This window comes from Dryobates pubescens, chromosome 2 (assembly GCF_014839835.1).
Source record: "Dryobates pubescens isolate bDryPub1 chromosome 2, bDryPub1.pri, whole genome shotgun sequence".
In the NCBI taxonomy this organism is placed as follows: Eukaryota; Metazoa; Chordata; class Aves; order Piciformes; family Picidae; genus Dryobates; species Dryobates pubescens.
The window spans coordinates 43969386-43989410 of NC_071613.1; the positions used below are offsets into that span (position 1 = coordinate 43969386).

Consider the following 20025-nt stretch of genomic DNA (forward strand, 5'->3'; position numbering starts at 1 on the left):
ATCTTTAAAAGGCAACCTAATCCAAAACTGATGGATGGAATTTTAAGACACTCTCCCTCTTTTATTTCAGTGATCTTTGAATCACATACGTAACGGGAGGCTCATAGCCAATTTACAGGCTTTAAATTCAGGAGGAACAAATACAGTAACTTCTTGAGTGAGAGGTAATTCTAAAGAGACAATTTGCTTTAGGCATTTCAGTCCACATCAAAGCTGCTGCCATCTAATCAAGTTGACATGAACTCCAGTTGCAGTTGGACCCTCAGAGATTCCCTCCTCCTTCAGAGGAGAGAATGAAGAGCATCTTCATTTGCAGCCCACTTCAATGTCAAGTTAGCTAGAGTATCACAGGAACATGGACCACTGACAAGAAAGCCTTGGCAACCCTCTTGTAATCTCTTAGTCCTGAAAGGAAGCTCAACAATTAAAGCTAGTGTGCAAGTCTTAATGCACCAGAGAGGTCTGGCTTTCAATTCAAATGCTGAGGTTTGGAGGATCACAGCCAAGAGCAGCCACAGAGTCAGCAGCTTGTTTCCAGTTTGCGAACTCCACACACAAGCTGGATTTCCACTCCAGGAAGGAAAGGGGTGAAGGGGAATCATTCAAGTTATCATGCCTTTGGGGTCTACCTTTCTTGAACTTCTTTTTTTCTGCCTAGGTTGACACACGTCACTAGGAGCAAAACCAGCACTCGACACAGTGTGTCAAGCGATTCACTGCCCATCACTCCTTGTTACTGGGAGCACATGTGTGGAGGAATCTGAGAATGCGAAATGCAAGCTTCTTTCATCAAAGGAAATAAGGGTGGCTGATGCCAGTTGTTCTGCAAGTAACTTGGGGACTTGAGTGCAAGAGTTAGCAGCAGCTAACTGGTGGGAAGCTGATGTTTCTGCAAGCACTGCTCCAGCAGGGTGGGTTTCACAGATAATGCTGCCACTTCAAACATTGTGGTTTAGTAGTATGTATCTGTCCCCTCTGTTGTTTTGATGAAGGAAAGGATAAAATGGAAATCACCAAATGGGAACTTTGCTTCAGATTGAAAATGGGACACCATTTAAAATATATAGCACTTTCCAGGTTAATCCTTTGAAACAATCTCTAATTAATTCTCACAACTCTAAAAAATACTTTTTCTTCTTTTTTCTTCTTTTTTTTTACAGACTATTACTACAACAGAGAAGCTTGATACTGACTTACCATTATTTGCCCAAGGCAATGAGTGAACTGATGTTAGGAATCAGTTCAGAAGTTAAAACTTACCAATTCCCAGGTTTGTATTTAAAATATCACAGCTCATGCCTCTCTCAGTTAGTTCAGGTCCCCTCCTAACTGTTAACACAGACCAAAGCAAGTGACAATTACACAGGACTGCTTGACTCCAAGCAATATTAATACTTGCAATTCTGTAGCTGGTCCAGACCAAATGCTCCCAGAGCTTTACAAAGCCCAGTGACCAAAGCCTCACAGCACCTCTGTGTATTTGGTTTGTAAAGGGGCTGAGTAGCAACGCTGTAGTGTTTATGGGACATGCTCACTTTCGCACGGTAAGCCTATAAGAGGACTTGGTACTAGCCATGGATGCCAGGTCATTCCCAAATATTTCAGGAATATTCCAAGTCTGCCATCTACATTCAGCTCAAAAGCCCATTCTGCCCTTACTCCAACTCAGTTTTCAGCCAAAAATATCCTCCACAGAAGGCACAGAAAACATGTAAGAAGACCTTGACCAGTGATCTAGAACAAGCTCACCAAGGCTAGAAATCCATCCACAGCCATTTTGTAGGGTGAAAGGACTGGTCACAAAAGACTCTGTGGTTTAGGTTCTCTAAACAATTTTTGTTGGCTGTGTGCAGTGCAACACGCATCCCATTTAACCTTTTAACATTGTTAGTCGTAGGTGCCAATAAACTCAATAAAGGAACATTTTAAATTAGTCTCACCTAACTGTAAAATCAATGCTACCTGTCATCACACAGTAAAATGCTGGGGTTCCAGCTGTACTGTATGTTTTCAGTTCCTAACTACCCAAAACCACACACAATGCTCTCTAAGATTACTGCAGTTATGCTGAAACAATTGTCATTAAATGCCTCAAATAATTTAAGAGATTGTTATCTCAAAACAAAGAGAAAGCATTTAAACTACAAGTCACTCAGATTTCAGGTGGATTCTAACTGCTATTTGTGTTACAGAGACAGGTAGTGATCCCACATGAGTGGCATAGCACAAGTTGCTATCCACAGAGTAACTCCTTGGAGTACCTCATCAGAATAATGCATCCCAAAAGGACTTTTGATCTCAATGAACTCTTGTACTTATTCACAGTGGAGGTGAGGCAGAGATCACTCATCAGATATCCTCTTGGAGTTGGTTTAAACTTCCTGTCCCAGCACCATCTGACCTCTGTGTGAGATAGAACTTCATACAAAAAGGAAATCATTGCCTAATAATCCAGGATGTAAACCTAAATGGCAATAGGTATTTCCTGCTAGTTCCCCCAGCTGATACTGTGCCTTACAGAGTCAGAACATCTTCTTGTGGTTAAGAGGATTACATTAAACCACATAAAGGCACTCTTCAGTTATCATTCCACTATATGCAGGAGAAGTACCCACTGCACAGGTAGGTAGGTATACCTGTGCTAGCTGACAAGACACAGGCTGTACTAGCACTACCAACATCCTAGGGACCTGCTTGGGGCAGTTGATGCCTTTGCTTTTAAAATAAAGCCTTCAGAGTTAGGAAGGAATAGCCTCTCAAGCTTTCAAAGATAAAGTGTATAGAGAAATAAAACTCTAAACCTATTGGTTGCTAAAGATGTTTTTAAGCAACATATTTTTCCTTCACAGTCAATTATCCAACCAAATTTATATACATCTAATACCTCCAGTGAGGAAAAAGAAAAGAAAACAGCAACTGTAAGAAGAGAGAATTGTTGTAAGTCAGTATCTATGTGTGTGGTTTTATGAATTTACCCCATCCAAAAACAAGCAGATGCAAAGAACTGTCCCCATTAAGATGGTATCACAGAGAACCCAGTTGCCCTTCCCAGCTCTGACATTCCAAAGTCTTCTCCAAATGCCACTGCCATCAATCCTGAAGTAAAGACAGGCGGAAGTGCAGCACATGTGGCACACTGTACCCTAACAGCAGAAAGGATGTTTTGGCTGCTAACTCCACAGTAAACTCTTTCATTAAGGATACATCCAAACATCATTTCATTGACAGACACGGTCTTCTGCTCAAACTCAAGACAGCCATTTACAAGCCTTGTTCACCTGCATCCTTAATTAGGATTCTCATTTGGCTGTGGTCTCCTACTTCTCTCTCCCACATAAGAAACTCCAGCTCCAAAGAGGAAGTGCTTTAAACTCTGTCTAATTAACTCAGCGGGAGAAAGTCAGAGCTCAAAATCGACCCTCCCCGATCAGAAATCCCTTACCCTGCAGTTAGGAAACATGAAGCTGCTGACAACTCTTAAACACTCCTCCCACAGGAAGGGAGTGTTATATTTCTCCTATACCTTCTGGGGAATTACTCCTGTACAGTCTTAACATAAAAAAATCCCAGGAAACAGTGACACCCACACATATACACCTTCCCAGAAGCAAATACAAAAACACTAAGGATGTGCACATGGCTTTGCTACAGTGCTTGTTCAGGTGGAGCTTCCAGCTTCCTAGCTGCTGCGCTATAGACAAGGATACACATCTGAGACTAAATAGTTCAGCTTTGGCACAGCAAGGTCAGGCAGTCAGACATCTGCTCTGCTCTCTGAGCTCTGCCACCGACTGTACATCCCAGTCCTAAGCCACTAAACAGCAGCCCAGACTGAAAATGAGGTACCTTGCTGGAGAAGAATGGCTCCAAGATCTCCAGTATCTTTATTTCTCCTTGACTTCCCTCTGCTTTGAGCTTTAAGGAACCCTGAGACCAGAAATGCACAACCAGGCATCCAAGGCTGGATGCTGTACCTCATTAGTCGGTATGAAAAGCCATATCCTCTGCTGTTCTACACAAGCAGCATACAACCATATACATCTTAGTACAGCTATGCCTATTAATACAACATGGGGATGTTGTGTATTGGCCTTAATCTCCTCTAAAGTGGCAATAAATAATACCCACACAGCATGGCAAAGCACTTTGTAATCCCCAAATGAAGGGTTCTGTAGGTGTGAAGTATTCATAAGATGTATTATTTTCAAACTGCAAAGAAGCTTGCTGCTGTGCACTCTGGCTGTATTTAGCAGCCCTCTCTGCTGAGCAGATCTGAAGCAGACATCAGGGAAAGGAATGCTGTGATAATAAACTCCAAATCCCACAATCTGTTTGTTCTACTAATTAAAGGAATATTTACTCAGGAAGAAGGTTTACACTAGATGAATAGTTTCTAAGAACAAATATGATTTAATTATGTGTAGATGCAAGAAGGAGACTACATATTAAGTAGATTAATTTATGCTCACTAAAAATACAAGTAAAATTGGTGCTTGGCTATTAATTTTCTATGCTGGAGAAAAGAAAGGGTAAGAAAGGGTTCAGAGTTGTCTGCTTTAGAAGTTCATTTAAAAGTGCTCTGCTTTCTTTCTTATTTTCTTTCTTTGAGGAAGAATAAGTCCTTTGCATAAGATAACGTCATTTACTCACCACATTTCATAAATAAATTGTATTCTGGACAAAAAGAATAAATGTTATGGAATTAAGTAACAGAATGAAGGAAGTGAAACAAATTGAGTGAGGGCAAACAGTTTAAAGAAGTACCATGTAACAGTTACAAAGAGAGTCCTTACAGGGACCAAGGCAGAGCAGGCCTGTGCTGAGGCTGAGGATGATGATGATGATACACAAATCTGCAACATATTCAGCCCATCCACTCCCAGGTTCTGCGGTGAACAATAGACACTGTGTGGCTATAGTAAAGCAAGACACAACCTACAACATGACCTGTGTGGAGGAGCATCTCTGCAAACAGCTATCTTCTTTAATAAGCAAAACAGGCTCCTAACCTCAAGAAAATGACAAACACTTGAGCAGAAGAGAAGGCCTTGGTGGGGCTTCAAACAGCAAGATGGCAACTTCAAATGGAATCCACAGATACGCATAGAATGTATTCCTTTAGCTATTTAAAGAGCTGACTGAGAGAAGAAACACAGTATTTTAGTATCAAACCAGTTTGTCAGAATTGTTCATCTGATGGCACTATGGATAAAAAAATAAAAAATGAAATGTAACAGTTACCCTAAGTATTCACAACATATCCATCAACAGCATTTGACCTTGCTTTATAGGAAAAAAGCATTTCCCAGAAAGGGCAGGGACTCTTTCAAGGCTCTTCTGCTTTAACATGAAGAATTTATCATACTTCTGCTGTCAAACATGAAAAAGTGACTGTGGCTACAGGATGAGCTTAGAGAAGTGTCTCAACTTCTCTTTGCCTCAGCTTCTTCCTTGGTAAAAAGGAAATCTGTTCATTAAGGAATCATAAAAGGTGATGCAATGGCTCTGATACATTACAGCTGGGCAAGACACAAAATAACACAACTTTTTTGTAATATTTTCTTCCTATCCTCTGCAGGAGCTTATACTAAATACAGTGGAGCAAGACAGTTCTAGTTGATTCTTGTATTTCCTCCTACCACTGTCCTTCATTTTCTGCAGAAACCTCCTCCCTTGAAGAACAAGAAGAATTTACTGGCATCCCACCATGCTTCACTGTACTGTTACTACATGGTTTTACACCAACCAGCCGGTTGGGTTTTCCCATTTGGTCCTGTGTTGGCAAGTATGTAGAAGACTTCAGTTCTCAAAGATGGAGAATTTAGCCTGCAAGTAAAGTTTTCAAGAGTCTTGCTGAAATGGAACACAGCTATTCTTATGAGTGAAAATTCAAAGATGAATATAGCTTAAACACAAGGTTTAGCTGCTGCTCAGTTCAGCTGAGCCTGTGTTTAGCTGAATGGTGGAGGTATAGTTGATGCTGTCTGAGATTGGGGAACAGACTAGATAACGCATCAAGATCTGTTTTATGAAAGTCTGGCCACCAATATATTAAATTAATGTCTGACTAGTTATCAGATGCAGCTTGACATTTCATTACCATGTTTAAATCGCAGCCTCTAAAAAAATTACAAACCAGAAATTTAGAAGGATATGGCAGAAATGAAACACAATCTTTGAAACCCTCTGTGAAGCAGAGGAAACAGCAAAATACAAAGATCATTGTAGCATTCTGGAAATTAATACCAGCCCATTTTTATCAAATAAATGCTGTTGCAGCTGAAATGACACAGATTGCAGACACATTTGTAGCTTTCTGCCTTACCCAGAAGCCAAAGTTTTTGGGAAAAGATCTTCCTACATCTGCTTTGAAGTGCTTCCTACAATCATGATAATCTGTTCCAGAAACTGGTCATAATAGAAAACACCATTTCAAAGCAGTCTACAAAGCACATTTCTAGAAATGCTTTCAGTTGCACCTCAATTGCAAATATGCCACTGAGCCACATATTTTTCATCAGAGAGGGTTGGCTGTGATAAGCACACATTTTTCCTGATCTCCTGCCTTTTAATCACATCTATCAAGTCATTGTAACTGACAGACATGTTAGCTCTGCTATTCAAAACAAATAAGAGATGCCTAAATTATACTGCTGCATTTTAAAGACGTACTGTCAGGTTGAAAACATGGAGCAACTCAAGCAACCCTGACTCAAGGTAGTATCCCAATTACAAAAGCAAATAGTCCTGGAATAAGAACTGCAAGATGCAAACTTCTGGGGCTTTTAAAAATGAAAAATCCAATTTGAACTTACATAAATTGAACTTTTGCTATTGATGTCCCTTGGTGCAGGATCAGGCCCTTATCTCTTCAACAAGTGTCTTAAACCATTACAACTGCAGAAATCAGATTATTTTAAATTCTTTATACTGTTAATTTAAATCCCTGATTATATCAGGTAGAAATCTGCCATGTAAATAATCCCACTGGCTCAGGTCCTTGTGACAACTTCACTGAAGCACTTCAGTGGTTCTTTAGGTCTACATGTGCAGAAAAGTCTTACTCAATGCAAGTAAAAACTTCAGAGGATTTTTTCCCTTCCTCAGCATCGGAAAGGAAAGAAAAAGTAAGGCTCATTATTTTACTTCTGTTTCTAATCAATTACTTCTGCATCTCATGCTCAAACATTTGGGAAGCTTATCTTGTGCTGGGTTTTGTTTTAATTAAAACTGGAAATGCTTCTCTTGGTGCTGCGCTCTATAACAGCATAATCTTGCAGTCCTAATTTTGGAATGTGCCTCCAAAATGACACCATCCCTATGCAATCCTTTCACATAGGCACAGGGAGGTGGTGGAGTCACCATTACTGGAAGTGTTTAAGAAGAGACTGGATGAGGCACTTGGTGCCATGGTTTAGTTGATTAGATGGTGTTGGGTGATAGGTTGGACTCTATGATCTCAAAGGTCTTTTCCAGCCTGGTTTATTCTGTTCTGTCCTATCCTATCCTATCCTATCCTAGAGTCAATAAGGTTGGAAAAGCCCTCAGAGATCATCAAGCCCAACCTACCACCCAGCACCTCATAACTAAACCATGGCTTCAAGTGCCATGTCCAATCCCCTCTTGAACATCTCCAGGGGCAGTGACTCCACCACCTCCCTGGGCAGCCCATTACAATAAACATAACTCTTTCTGTGAAGAAGTTTCTCCTCACCTCAAACCTAAACTTCCCCTGGCGCAGCTTGAGACTGTGTCCCCTTGTTCTGGTGCTGGTTGCCTGGGAGAAGAGACCAACCCCTTCCTGGCTACAACCTCCTTTCAGGTAGTTGTAGACAGCAATAAGGTCTCCCCTGAGCCTCTTCTCCAGTCTAAACAATCCCAGCTCCCTCAGCCTCTCCTCATAGGGCTTGTGCTCAAGACCTCTCACCAGCCTCGTTGCCCTTCTCTGGACACATTTGAATGTCTCAATATCCTTCTTAAATTGAGGGGCCCAGAACTGGACACAGTACTCAAGGTGTGGCCTAACCAGTGCTGAGTACGGGGGCAGAATGACTTCTCTGCTCCTGCTGGACACACTATTTCTGATACAGGCCAGGATGCCATTGACCCTCTTGGCCACCTGGGCACACTGCTGGCTCATGTCCAGCTGGCTGTCAACCAGTACCCCAGGTCCCTTTCTGCCTGGCTGCTCTCCAGCCACTTTGACCCTAGCCTGTAGCACTGCATGGGGTTATTGTGACCAAAGTGCAGCACCTGGCACTTGGACTTGTTGAATGTCATCATGTTGGACTCTGCCCATCTGTCCAGTCTTTCAAGGTCACTCTGGAGAGCCCTTCTACCCTCTAACAGATCAACATCTGCTCCAAACTTGGTGTCATCTGCAAACACTGCTAGTGACTGGCTGCCAGCTGGATGCGGAAGAGAAAAACGTTTCTCCTCAAGTTCGAGTGAAACCTCCTGTGTCCTAGTTTGTACCCACTGCTTCTTGTGCTATCACTGGCCATCACATAGAAGAGCCCAGTCCCATCCTCATGACCTCCACCCTTTAGATATTTATATGCATTTATAAGATCCGCTCTCAGCTATCTCTTTTCCAGGCTGAAGAGACCCAGGTCTCAGCCTCTCCTTGTAAGAGAGATGCTTCAGTCCCCTAATCATCCTTGTGGCCCGCTGTTGGCCTCTCTCCAGTAGTTCCCTGTCCTTGAACTGGGGAGCTCAGAACGGGACACAATACTCCAGGTTATTTCACTGAAATTGGTAGCACTTCATGCATTTGAACACATGGCAAAATTGAGTTTTATTTTACAAGCTCAAATCTTACACTTGCAAGAGCAGAATGACCTCCTCAACAGAAATTCAGCTTGAAGTCTGTTCTGTAGGTTGAAGTATCTCATTTCTCTTTGCCCACACTGCAGTGCTCCTGAGTGAAAGAGAATCTGGTTATGCCCAGGCAAAGCGCAGACAGATGTTCTGACATTTCCCAGAGCTCCTCTGATACAACACTGCTCTGATTTACAAGCAGTACTGCTGCAGTCCCTAGCCACTTCTCAGCCACCCTTCTCTGATGGTAAAAACTTGATGCTGCCTTTTACCACTACAGCTACTCTAGTTCTTCACCAGGCATATATCACACCAGGCTTCTCCGGCCAAGAGCAGCCAATACCATTATCCCTATTGTCTGCTTTCCAACTTTATAGTCCTTATCTCCTGCTATCTATCTACTCAATTCTGCTCCACAATCTCTGCTGCTCCAGTTCTGACAAGTCTTTGCAGCTGTCAGTGCTACGGCTCTTCTTTGGCCAGCGGCATCCCTAGAAAGTGTTCACAGAAGAGCCGTCAGCTGTAATAAGGACTGAAAGGATCCAGTATCATAATGAAATATCACAGAGAAATTAAGAGATGACTTTATTGCAGTTCACAAGTACTTCCACAGAAAAAAAAATAAATGTGATGCTCTGCTCTCCAGATGAGAGCATGACAGAACCAGGAACTGAGCCACTGAGAAACTAAGAGACAGCACAATCGTGAGGGCTGCTGAACTTTAAGCACTTAAGCAAGAATTCCAGGATGTTCTCTTCCCTCAGAAACATTTAAATTGAAATCAGATGCTTGTTTAAAATAGATGACCAGCTTGAACATCAATCAGCTCAGGGAAATTCAGTGCCCTCAAGGAAAACAGATAAAATGACTGAGTGCACCTTTCTGGAGTTACTGTCCATCTCTGTGAGGAGAGGGACAAGATAGGGGAGAATCTCAGGAATCAGAGTAAAACATAAACTAAAGGCTGAAATGCTAAAAACCTGGTTCACATGTGTTCTCTCACAAGACAGTGCTCTTCATTTGAATAAAGACCGAGTGACTGTAGAAAAAATTGCTTCCCTGAAGTGTATCATCTGCAAATCTGCCCATGAGTTTTCAACACACACAAAAAATTAACTTTAAGTTTGTCAGTCTTTATACACTTTGTTTTTATGAAACTAGGAATGAAATACAACATTTGAAGTAATCTTATCCAGTGGTCTTGACTAATTTAGTATTTTGGATGCCTTACATTATGAACTTTACAGAGATCTTCTTGGCAAAGAATCTTCTGAAAATTAACTCATACCAGCTATTCTCAGTAGTACCATCATTATCGGTGAAACTGTGCTCAAATGGAGAATCAATAAATAAATATGAAGAAGAAATTTAGGGGGGAAAACTAAGTGCTATTAGCATTCTAGGAGTATAATAAACTCATAACTCTCCAAGGCAAAGCAGTGAAGCCTGGATTTGCAAAGCAACCACAGAGAAGGAGGTGTGTAAAGCTCATTCCAAATATAAGTTGGTTTAATATTTCAAAGACCCAGTAGAGGAAAGACATAGCAGCAGCAATATCACAGTTTGTATTCCTGATGTGCAATCCTAGACAAACACAGAAGGTGTCAAGTAAACTACCCTCTTGGGAGCAATTTCTGTTGGTTAAGTGGGGGGGGAGGAGTGTTAAAGTTTAAAGCATGTTAATCACTTGGGTTTAGTTTAATTTCATCTGTATGGATACAAGTCCAGTGTGCATATAAAAATATTAAATATGAGTGACCCCTAGTTCATCTTCAAAATGTGCACGTGCAGTGAAGGTACTTCTTTTAGAATGGAATTAACCAGGTTGGAAAAGACTTTTGAGATCATCAAGTCCAACCTATTATCCAGCACTATCTAATTAACAAAACCATGGCACCAAGCACCCCATCCAGTCTCTTCCTAAACACCTCCAGTGATGGTGACTCCACCACCTCCCTGGGCAGCCCATTCCAATGGCCAATCACTCTTTCCATGAAGAATTTCTTCCTAACATCCAGCTTAAACCTCCCCTGGCACAGCTTGAGACTGTGCCCTCTTGTTCCAGTGCTGGTTACCTGGGAGAACAGACCAACCTCCACCTGGCTACAACCTCCCTTCTCAGACTGTAGTCAGACTAACTTCAACTGAACTGCTTAGGTGAGTAAAGAATTTGCGCGATCACATTACCTACTGGCAATGTCTAGCAAGTCTTGTGAGGCACGAGTCTAGGGCTCTGATGCAGGAAAGCAATGACATGAAACATTTCATTCACAGGATTAAACTAAATATTTAGAATTAAGTATACAAGAAAGTTTTCAGGGGTTGTAACCTTGCTTCTGTCACTAATGCGCTCTATGACCTTGAGCAAGTCGCTTAGCACCAGACTTTTCACAGACCACAAAGCCAAATTCATACTGATTTCAGTCATTGACAATCCTACTTGGCGCCTATCTGCATCGCTGTGCTTCATGATATCTCTAACAGATGAGTGCACAACATTCTCCAAGCCGTAGTTCTTTTATACCTCAGTTTCTTTCCCTGATGATTACTACCTCTGACTGCTGAGCAGGATTGTCAAAACTGAAATAAGGGTAAGTTGTACTATTATATCACTTGATTACCCTCACAAAGTAGGAACTGTGGAAGTCTTCATGATTTATATTATATGTTAGTTGACATCAGCTTTCAGCAGTATTGGAACAGTGCGCAGTTGCAGTGTGCAGTTCTGTTTTGCTTATGTTGAATCAAATACGTATCTTTATCCTACCACAAGCCACTAATTATATTATTTCCCCTGTTGTCTTTTATTTTAAGGAGGTGATTACTAGCTGAAATTCCAACTAAAAGCTAATCTCTCTCAGACCAGAGGAACACCTTGAACACAGGCAGAAACTGTCTTAGCTTTGTTGGGTTTTTTTATAATGGTGATGCCCCCAAAACGGTCAGAGAGTGAAATCTTAAGTGATTTATAAATATAGACTGATTGCCCTGTCCAAACTGGCAGACAATTATCTTCAATCAGGAGGAGAGAGCAAAGAAGGGAACATGAGGCAGGGCAAGGGGATCTGTAATCACTCTCACAAACTTTTGAGACCTAGCCCATTTTTCCTTCCATGCATTACATATACAGGCTCCAAAAAGCATCTCTTTCCACGTTCTTACTATATTATGCTGCCAAACAGGTATCCAGAGTGAACTTTCTAACCTTTCCTTTCCTGTCTTATTTTTTTCCCTCTAATCTTTGATCTATTGTAAATCAGCATTATAAGAGATAAATAAGCAGCCTTTAGCTGAAACAGCAGGCTAAACAACTTCCACGTGGCCAGGCAACACAGCAGAGCAATTAAACCTGACCAACAGGCCATCTGTAGTCAACATCCTTTTCCTTAAGATTCTGGCCCCAAAGTGTTCCCAGATTTAATGCCCAATTCTACCTCTGAGTTGTGTAAATGTTCCCAGCACCCACTCAAAACCTTTTTGAAGATACTATGAATCTACACAGCCAGAAAAGCTTGTTGGCTCCAATCCTGTTGCAAGAATGAGGATATGGCCAAGGTGTCAATGGAGTTTGTTGCTTGCCCCTAGAGAAGACAAGCAGGATTTTCTCCTTTCTCAGATAACTAGTTCCAACTGTCACAGCCACATTTTTGGGAACAACAATTCCATCTCTATGTCAGGACACTTTCATACCACACCAGAAATTTTCATTCTGTTACTCTTTCAAATAAAGTTAAAGCTATTTTCTCATTTTCACTCTACATCAGTAACCTGCACAAGGTTTGCACTTCAAATGAAAAATACTACCTTTAAAATGACAAACACTGAACACAGGACATTTGTTACCACTAGGAAAAGCCCTCTCTGTCTATGGAGGAGCATAATTCATTCACTGATACATGCACCCACATTTTCTCCAGGGCCTTTCACAAATTCACATGCACTCCCAGCACTAAATTTTGCATTTCAATCTAAGCATTAGCTATAAAAGTTGCGTAAAATCTTATGTAGTCAGACAGAAGCTGTTCCCTATTGGCTACATAATAAGCATCTTAGGTGGCTCCAGGGTATAAAATTATTCCAAAAAGGGTGTGGAAAAATTACACTGCATAAATTGATTGCAGATCCACCTGTTCCAGGTGCAAGCAAATATATTTTGTTAAAGCCATCTGTTTGTCTTAAAAGCTAACAGTTTTTGAAGACTATAGCACAAGCAATCTGCAAAATATACAAACATCAGGATCCACAAACCCTTAAACTGTAAATGGCTTATAGATCATCCACATAGGACTTAGCCTGGCTGTTCTACAAGACCGCAGACAGCATCTCTGCTTAACATCTGAACATATCCAGCATCAGGGTCTGTCCTCCACAGCACAAAGGGTTCAAGGCTACTGGAGGATCCATTTGGCATCACCAGATCCTCACATGTTATTCCCAGTTAGAGAGGCAATCTCATGGGTTCGAAGTTATGATTAAGCTTTTGAGCACAACACAGTAATTGGCAGAGATAAAACTGATGACTATGGTTCTTCTCTGCAGGTTGCCACGTCCCAGCTGGTCACATGTTGCTGCACAATGGATAAAGTCAAACCTTTGAAACTAGCACTCTGCAATTTTTTTGACTTCTGGCAACACCCTAATATATTGAGACTAACAAGGCCATAACCATTTATCCTGCTCAACAAAGTAGATGGCGTACAGAGGTTGGGCACTCAGGGTTTGTTTTATAAGGGTCTGATCATGTAGGGTGCTGTTTCCCAGAGACACATTCATAAGAAGGAAGAATGTCTAGCACCTCGTAAGATCAAGCTCCTTCACAGCAGCTTCTAGGAAGAAAACACCCTGTGTCCTCTCCACAAATGACTCCTTATTGGAAAACAATGAAATTGCACAGATGATCTATAAACTCCCAAGGTGTTCACAATTGATTTGGAGATTAAGACTAGTAATCAGTGTGTTTATTTATTATCTCATTTAAAGCCTTCTAAAAAGTAAATAAAAAGACACCAGTCTTGAACCAGCACAGTGCTTCAGAGTACGTGCTTAATTATAAACCCATGAATAGCCTTGTCACCAATTCAGAGTCATACTCTGTAACTTGGTAACATCCTTCACATGCAAATTACCTCCCAGACTTATTACATTGTGAAACAAAATGAATCCCCTTGGTTTGCAGATACATAATTGATAACAGTTTCTACTCATACAGTCGTCATCAGAGAATCACTTTGAGTCATTTTGTGTGGACTTTAAAAATTTGTGCTCTGTATGAGTGCTGAAGCAGAGGTAACTTTGGGAGTCAACACTGTAGTCAAGGAGACCTTACATACTGGAAGTCACAGTTGTGCTGTCAGAGCTCTGCTGCACTTTGCTCACATGGTTTGAGCCCGGGGGAAGGAATAACTGCTGTCAAGCAGTACTTTTTTTTGGACAACAATGAGAAAAGAGGTGAAATAAATACTATGCTTGAAGGCTAACTGTGCTTGAAGAATAATCTCCAACAAGCAAGGCACTGTTCACACAAGTTGCAGACTCAAATACCTGTCTTGTATCTCTCATTCAGACAGCTGCCACTGAAACTAATGTAAATTGCCACCATGGACAGAAATGGGATGAGTCTTGGTATTGTGCACATTGGAAAAGTCAGCAGCCCAGAGTAAAAAGTCACTAAAATAAGAGTCCCTAAAATAAGACTAGCTGATACACTCCCCTCAATAAGGTGATTTTTCCTCCTTAAAAAGAAAATTAATAATAATTTTTAAAAGGCAATAGAATGATAACAAAGAACTGCTGACTTGATCCTCAAAGTCAGCAACACAGATTCAGACATAGCACCTTTCAAGGGACAGCAGGAGTAGTGCTGTAATACTCTATGGTTTGTCTTCTGGACTAAACCACAAGTATTAAACCTAAAATAGTGGCAACGCCCCATCATAGGGGCATTTAATCTGTAATTGTATATGACTGACTTTGCAATCTCAGCATGACTTGATAGTACATACCTGCTGTACCAATGAATTTCACTCCTAGAGAAACTTCTGAATTGCCTCCACCATTATCCGCATATTATTAAGTATCTCGTTTGCAGTTTACACCAGAAATGTTCTAGTTCGGCAGGAATCAAAGCAAACCAAATCCAGTTTCAGATTTCACACTGGACTGTACCTAAACTCTGGATCTTAGCACTGCCCTGGCTGTGGAACACCTTTGCATTACTATGACAGTTTCCTTATACCTCACCTCTTTTGCTCTCTTGAGGCCAGTCTGCACTTGCCACTGCAGCTCTTGCCATGAAGGCAGTGAGCCTTCTTAGAGCACCTGACAAAACTGAAGTCGAGTGCGTGACTTTCCAATAACAGAACCTTGGCAAAAATTGCTCATGGTTCTCAGTAAAAGATTAACTAAGAAGTGGTAATCTAAGCATCAAAGGTGAAAAGGCTTTTAAATGCATTCTGAAACCAGCATTTTATAAGATGGTTCAATATATTTCTCTAGATGGGAAACAAGTTCTCGAAGAAAGTTAAATTTAGAGAAGAAAATGGATTTCCTACTACAGAAAACAGTTCCTCAGAGGGCATTTATATGAACAGCATCTAAAGCAAAGGCTTCATCATGCTCTCCCTAAAATCAGGGGGGTGAAAACAGGTTAAAGTTACTGCTGTCAGCCTTACTTAACATGAACAAAAGTAGCTTTGCAATCATACAACATTGTCCTTAATTTCTGAGCTCTCCCTGGTCAAACCACCATATGGAAGTGATGCAGCCACGAAGTAAAAGAATGACAGCTTTGATCTTGCATCTCTTACACAGTCAATTAACCTTCCTGACGTCTTTCGGAGGAATCACCTGAAGTAGGGCTGCCGGCAGATAACAGCACAGATCAGTCAGCACTCACGGCTGGAAGGCAGCATGCAGGGGATGGCTTTGTGGTACTGTTTGATACTGCCCCCTTTTGCCAACCAGCAAGTCAACAGCCCAAGCTTCACACAAACTTTTCACATCAGGTTACTTGTTTCCATGAAAACTATTCACACAGATGGTCTTCTTTAACTCTACCATGACTGCTCGTGTGATTATTTATCCTGAGTGAAGCAGAAATCCATTGTTCAAGCCATGTTTAACATCACAGAGAAACTGCTCTCCAGGAACATTTCCTCTAACAAAGGCTTGTCATTTCCTAGCCCAAGTCAAGTAGGACTTTTACAAATGACTACAAGGTGAGAAGCAATGGCTATAAAGTCTGGCTGTATTACCCCCACGTTAGCTGTGTGCCTGGAGAATAAAGGGCAATCATTCTGGATGACCAGTGCCATTTGGTTTGGGCCCTTGTTTCACCTTAACTGCAACACAACTAAAATCCCACACCTCCACTTGTATCAAGTTTCTTTCTGGCTACGTGCATTCCTAGAGAGCCTATCTCCATGCTACCTTTTCAAGTCTGTAAGAAGCAACTGAGGCCACCTTGTTAAGAGTCATTCCCCATGCAGACCCTCATCCTTACATCTCTCCATTCAAGCCTTTTGTCTTCTGGAGTTGTGCTTTTTCACTCCCTTGAGTTTGCACATTTTCTGCTCTCTGGTTGCCCCAGCTCTTTGAGGGAAGGGAGGGAGGTCATGGAGGGCAGCCACTGCCAATTCCATCAGCCTAACGGGCTGCGGGGGATGAACAAAGCAAATATCTATATTCTGAATGGTGGGATCTCTTGACCTGCCACAACTTCAGGATTAGCATGTCCCTGACAGGGACAAAAAACTTAACCTCTATGAGGACAGAAAGCAAGGTAGAGAGAAAAAGAGAAGAAATTGCCTCCGCTTCACTGAAAATGCAAGAGGCAAAACATCAAATGCAGAGATCTCCTACTATAGCCCGCCTAGTGCAGAGTCTACTTATCATCCAATTCAATCTGAACATGAAAGTTTTCGTCCAAAAGGGAAAAAAAAATGAAAAGAAGATACAGATCATTCAAGTGGCTGTTTAAAAATGAAATGCCTATTAAAAAATCTGGTTAGAGATCAGTATTTTTCTTTTTCCCACTGTCACCTTCTCTGCAGTTTATGACCAGTTTTCTCCCTTGGGTCTTACAAATCACACATATAATCAAAACATCACTTTTCTGTATAGGAAGCTTCTTTCAGCGACTCTCAGTCTTCCTTCTTGCCTTCACTCACCCAGGATCTCTACTGATCTCAAACAGCAGTAAGAATCAAAGCCCATTATAACTTTTAGCTTAGTTGGTTTCTATTTTGTTTACAGTGCAGTCAGCTTGAGGTCTCAGCCTACCACTGAACCCTATCCAGAGGCAAAGAGCTAACCCCTTGCCACTCAGACTATAATTTAGGAAAAGAAGCATTTTCTGTAATGAGAGAGAACACTTTGCACAACAAAATATGAAACTTTACTATGATCTCAAACCAATATAACCATACATAAATAGCTCAAGGCAAAAAATAAAATGCAACCGAAAATAAAACCAAAACAAGAGGGGGGGTGGAGGGGGGAAACAAACCTGGCATTTACCGTGTTTGGAGACCTTTTTTAAGGATAGGAAATTATCTATGAGTCTAAATAGAGCCAACAGAGGACAGAGAACCTTTAGGACATAGATACTCCTCGATACTCACGCTCCACCTAAAAGCCCAAGAACAGACAGGTTCAGTACCGACTTGGCAAGCACACCTTTTGTTTGTTTCCTCTGAGGCGTAACAGTAAGCGTGCTCCTGGGCAGCACCGGGGCGCAGATGGTAGTGCTGGAAAACACAGATCTCCAACTTTTGGTGTGGGTGTTGGAGCTGGATCGACAAAGGTTGTTTCTGGGAATCCTCCCCCCGGCGCGACCCATAAGTTTCTAACAATACACAGAGCTAAGGAGCTGCACAAGGCTCTCTGCTTCCCTCTCCCTCTCCCCTTCGCTTTTGATCTCCATCAGGACGTGAGCTGAAATTTAATGGGCCACCCCTACCACAAAGACAAATTACCATCTGAAAAAAAAAATCATTAATATCCCCCCGTCTAGGCTATCGAACTACTCACCATTGCACCCCCTTCCTCTCGCCACAGCCCTGCTCAATGGGTTCAGGGAGAGCTGGGACGGTGAGGAGATAAAAAGGAGAGAAACCACCTCCACTGCCACCTCCTAGCTAACGTCCTCTCCAGCGCTGCAAAAACAGCGACAAGAAAAGCCCGTTCCGCTCCGCAGCCCGCGGGGGGCAGGAGGACGGCGCACCGGGCGTCGTGCATACACAGACACACACACGCTCCTCCATCACCCCCCGCCGCTGCCTTGCACCGGCCGCCGCAGGGCTGAGCCAGGGCCGGCGGAACCGCGCAGCAGCCTGGGGCTCACCACCTCCCCGGGATCCCCCTCCCAGTGCCGCCCGCTCGCCCCGGCCCCCCGCCAAGTTGGGAAGTTTGCGCGCCCTCTTCCTCGCGGCCGGACCCGCCGCCGCGCTGCCCTTATGAGGGGGGAGCCGGGCTCCTAGTGCGGGGCTCACCGGCACATCGCTCTCCGGTTGCTGCAGGCGCGGGGGCAGCCGCGGCGCGGCGCGGCGCGGCTCGGCTCGGCTGGGCTCGGCGCGGCTGGGTTGGGAGCGGGGCGAACAGAGAAGCGGAGCGGCGGCTCTCCCCGGCCCGGCGCTTAGGGAGCGCCGCCTCGGGCCATGCGAACGGCTACTGGCAGCGTCCCCGCGGCACGGCCGGAGTTGGGACCTAAGTCCTCCCCTGCGCTCTGCTGTCTCTTCCAGGCGGCTCCTATCAGCACGGCTTCAACTCTTTCCATCGGAGACCGGGGGGAGGAGGGGGAGGAGGCGGAGGAGGAGGAGGTAGGGAAGGAGGAGGGAGCTGGGGCTGGCAGCCCCAACTCGCACTGATGTCAACTAATATATTCGAAGTTCAACAGGGCATTTCTTCGCAGGCGATTCGCCTTCTCCGCCCTCCCCGCTGCTCGCCGCCCTCCCTGCTACTCGCCGCTGGCCGTCCCAGGCCGGTTGGGGGTCTTCCGAAGTACGGCGGCGCTCCGCGGCCGGGGCCCCTGCGGAGGGGAGCCAGAGGACCTGGCCAGTGGGGATCGGGGAATAGCACACTTTTCGGGCGGGCAGGTTCAAGCAACGCAGACGTTGGGAGGGCTGAGGGTGGAGACGAGGCACCAGCCGAGAGTGAGAAGAGCCAGCGGCGGAGAGATGCTTGTATTTAAATCCACCCCCTTCCCTCTCTGATGGAGGGGGCAGGGCCGATAGGGTTGCTGTGGCTGTGGATGGAAGCAGGGAGCTGGGAAGCCGCCGAACTGGGGATTGGAGTCGGGCCGCGGGCCCTCGGGCCCAGCTCCGGAGGGGCAGGGCTGACTTGCAGACACCGAGGCAGCTGCTGCCTGGAGCCGCGGCCCGGCATGGCTTTTACCGAGCCTCGGTCGGATCACAACACCCCTTGCCTGAGCTGCTCCCGTCACCTGGAGCTCAGGCTGCAATCTCCCCATCGCAACGTCCCGTTGCTCTCCGGGGACCACGGGGGTCGAAATAAACGGAGGGAGGAAAGCGGCAAAGTTTTCTCAGGCCGAAGCTGAGGAGGCGGCAGAAGATCCGGGGCGAAGCGCGTACGCGGCGCGAAGGGCAAGGGCGACGCAGCGCCGCTCTGCGCTGCCCGGCGACAGCGCCGCCCGCAGCGTTCAGCTCAGCTCCGCAGCCCTCCGAGCCCCGGGGCCACTCGACAGCAGCCGCAGCCCCGCGACGCTGGCCGTAGGCCGCCCACCGGCAATCGCTGGGGCGTCTGGGCGGGGAGGGGGCATCAAACGTATTTTTGCAAGTGTCTGCTGTGCCGCGATGTCCCCGCGGTTATGCACGGTGCTTTTACTCCTTTAATAGCAACCGCGTACAGCTGTGGGGTGATCGCTGCTGATGGACGCACAGCCTGACAGTGAAAGAATGAAAATGCATCTGGGGTCGTTTAGTGACATTTTGAAATCGCAAGATAAGAGCCTCAGTTATTTACCAGCTGAATCCCTAGAGAGAATGGCCTGCACCAATGCCCTTGCATACATATGTGCATGTATGTCATGAGGCTGCTGTTTCATTCTTCTGTAAACTGATCCAGTCATTCATGATGACAGTATGTTATAGTTATATAAAAACAGTGTAATTGTATAATGGCTTATCAATGCTATGACAGCCAGTTGTGGCAGTGGGTGTTCTCCTGATTCACATCTCAGAGAAGCCA

General features: G+C 44.0%; 1 protein-coding gene across 1 annotated transcript in view; it reads right to left on the minus strand.

Annotated features, from left to right (window-relative positions):
• The window catches only part of SEMA5B (semaphorin 5B), a 286627-nt gene extending 267815 nt beyond the window's left edge, over window positions 1-18812 (minus strand). The window contains exon 1 of the mRNA XM_054176331.1: window positions 18312-18812. The gene's annotated coding sequence lies outside the window, so the exon portion shown is untranslated. The remainder of the gene's footprint in view (window positions 1-18311) is intronic.
• Window positions 18813-20025: the final 1213 nt, after the last annotated feature.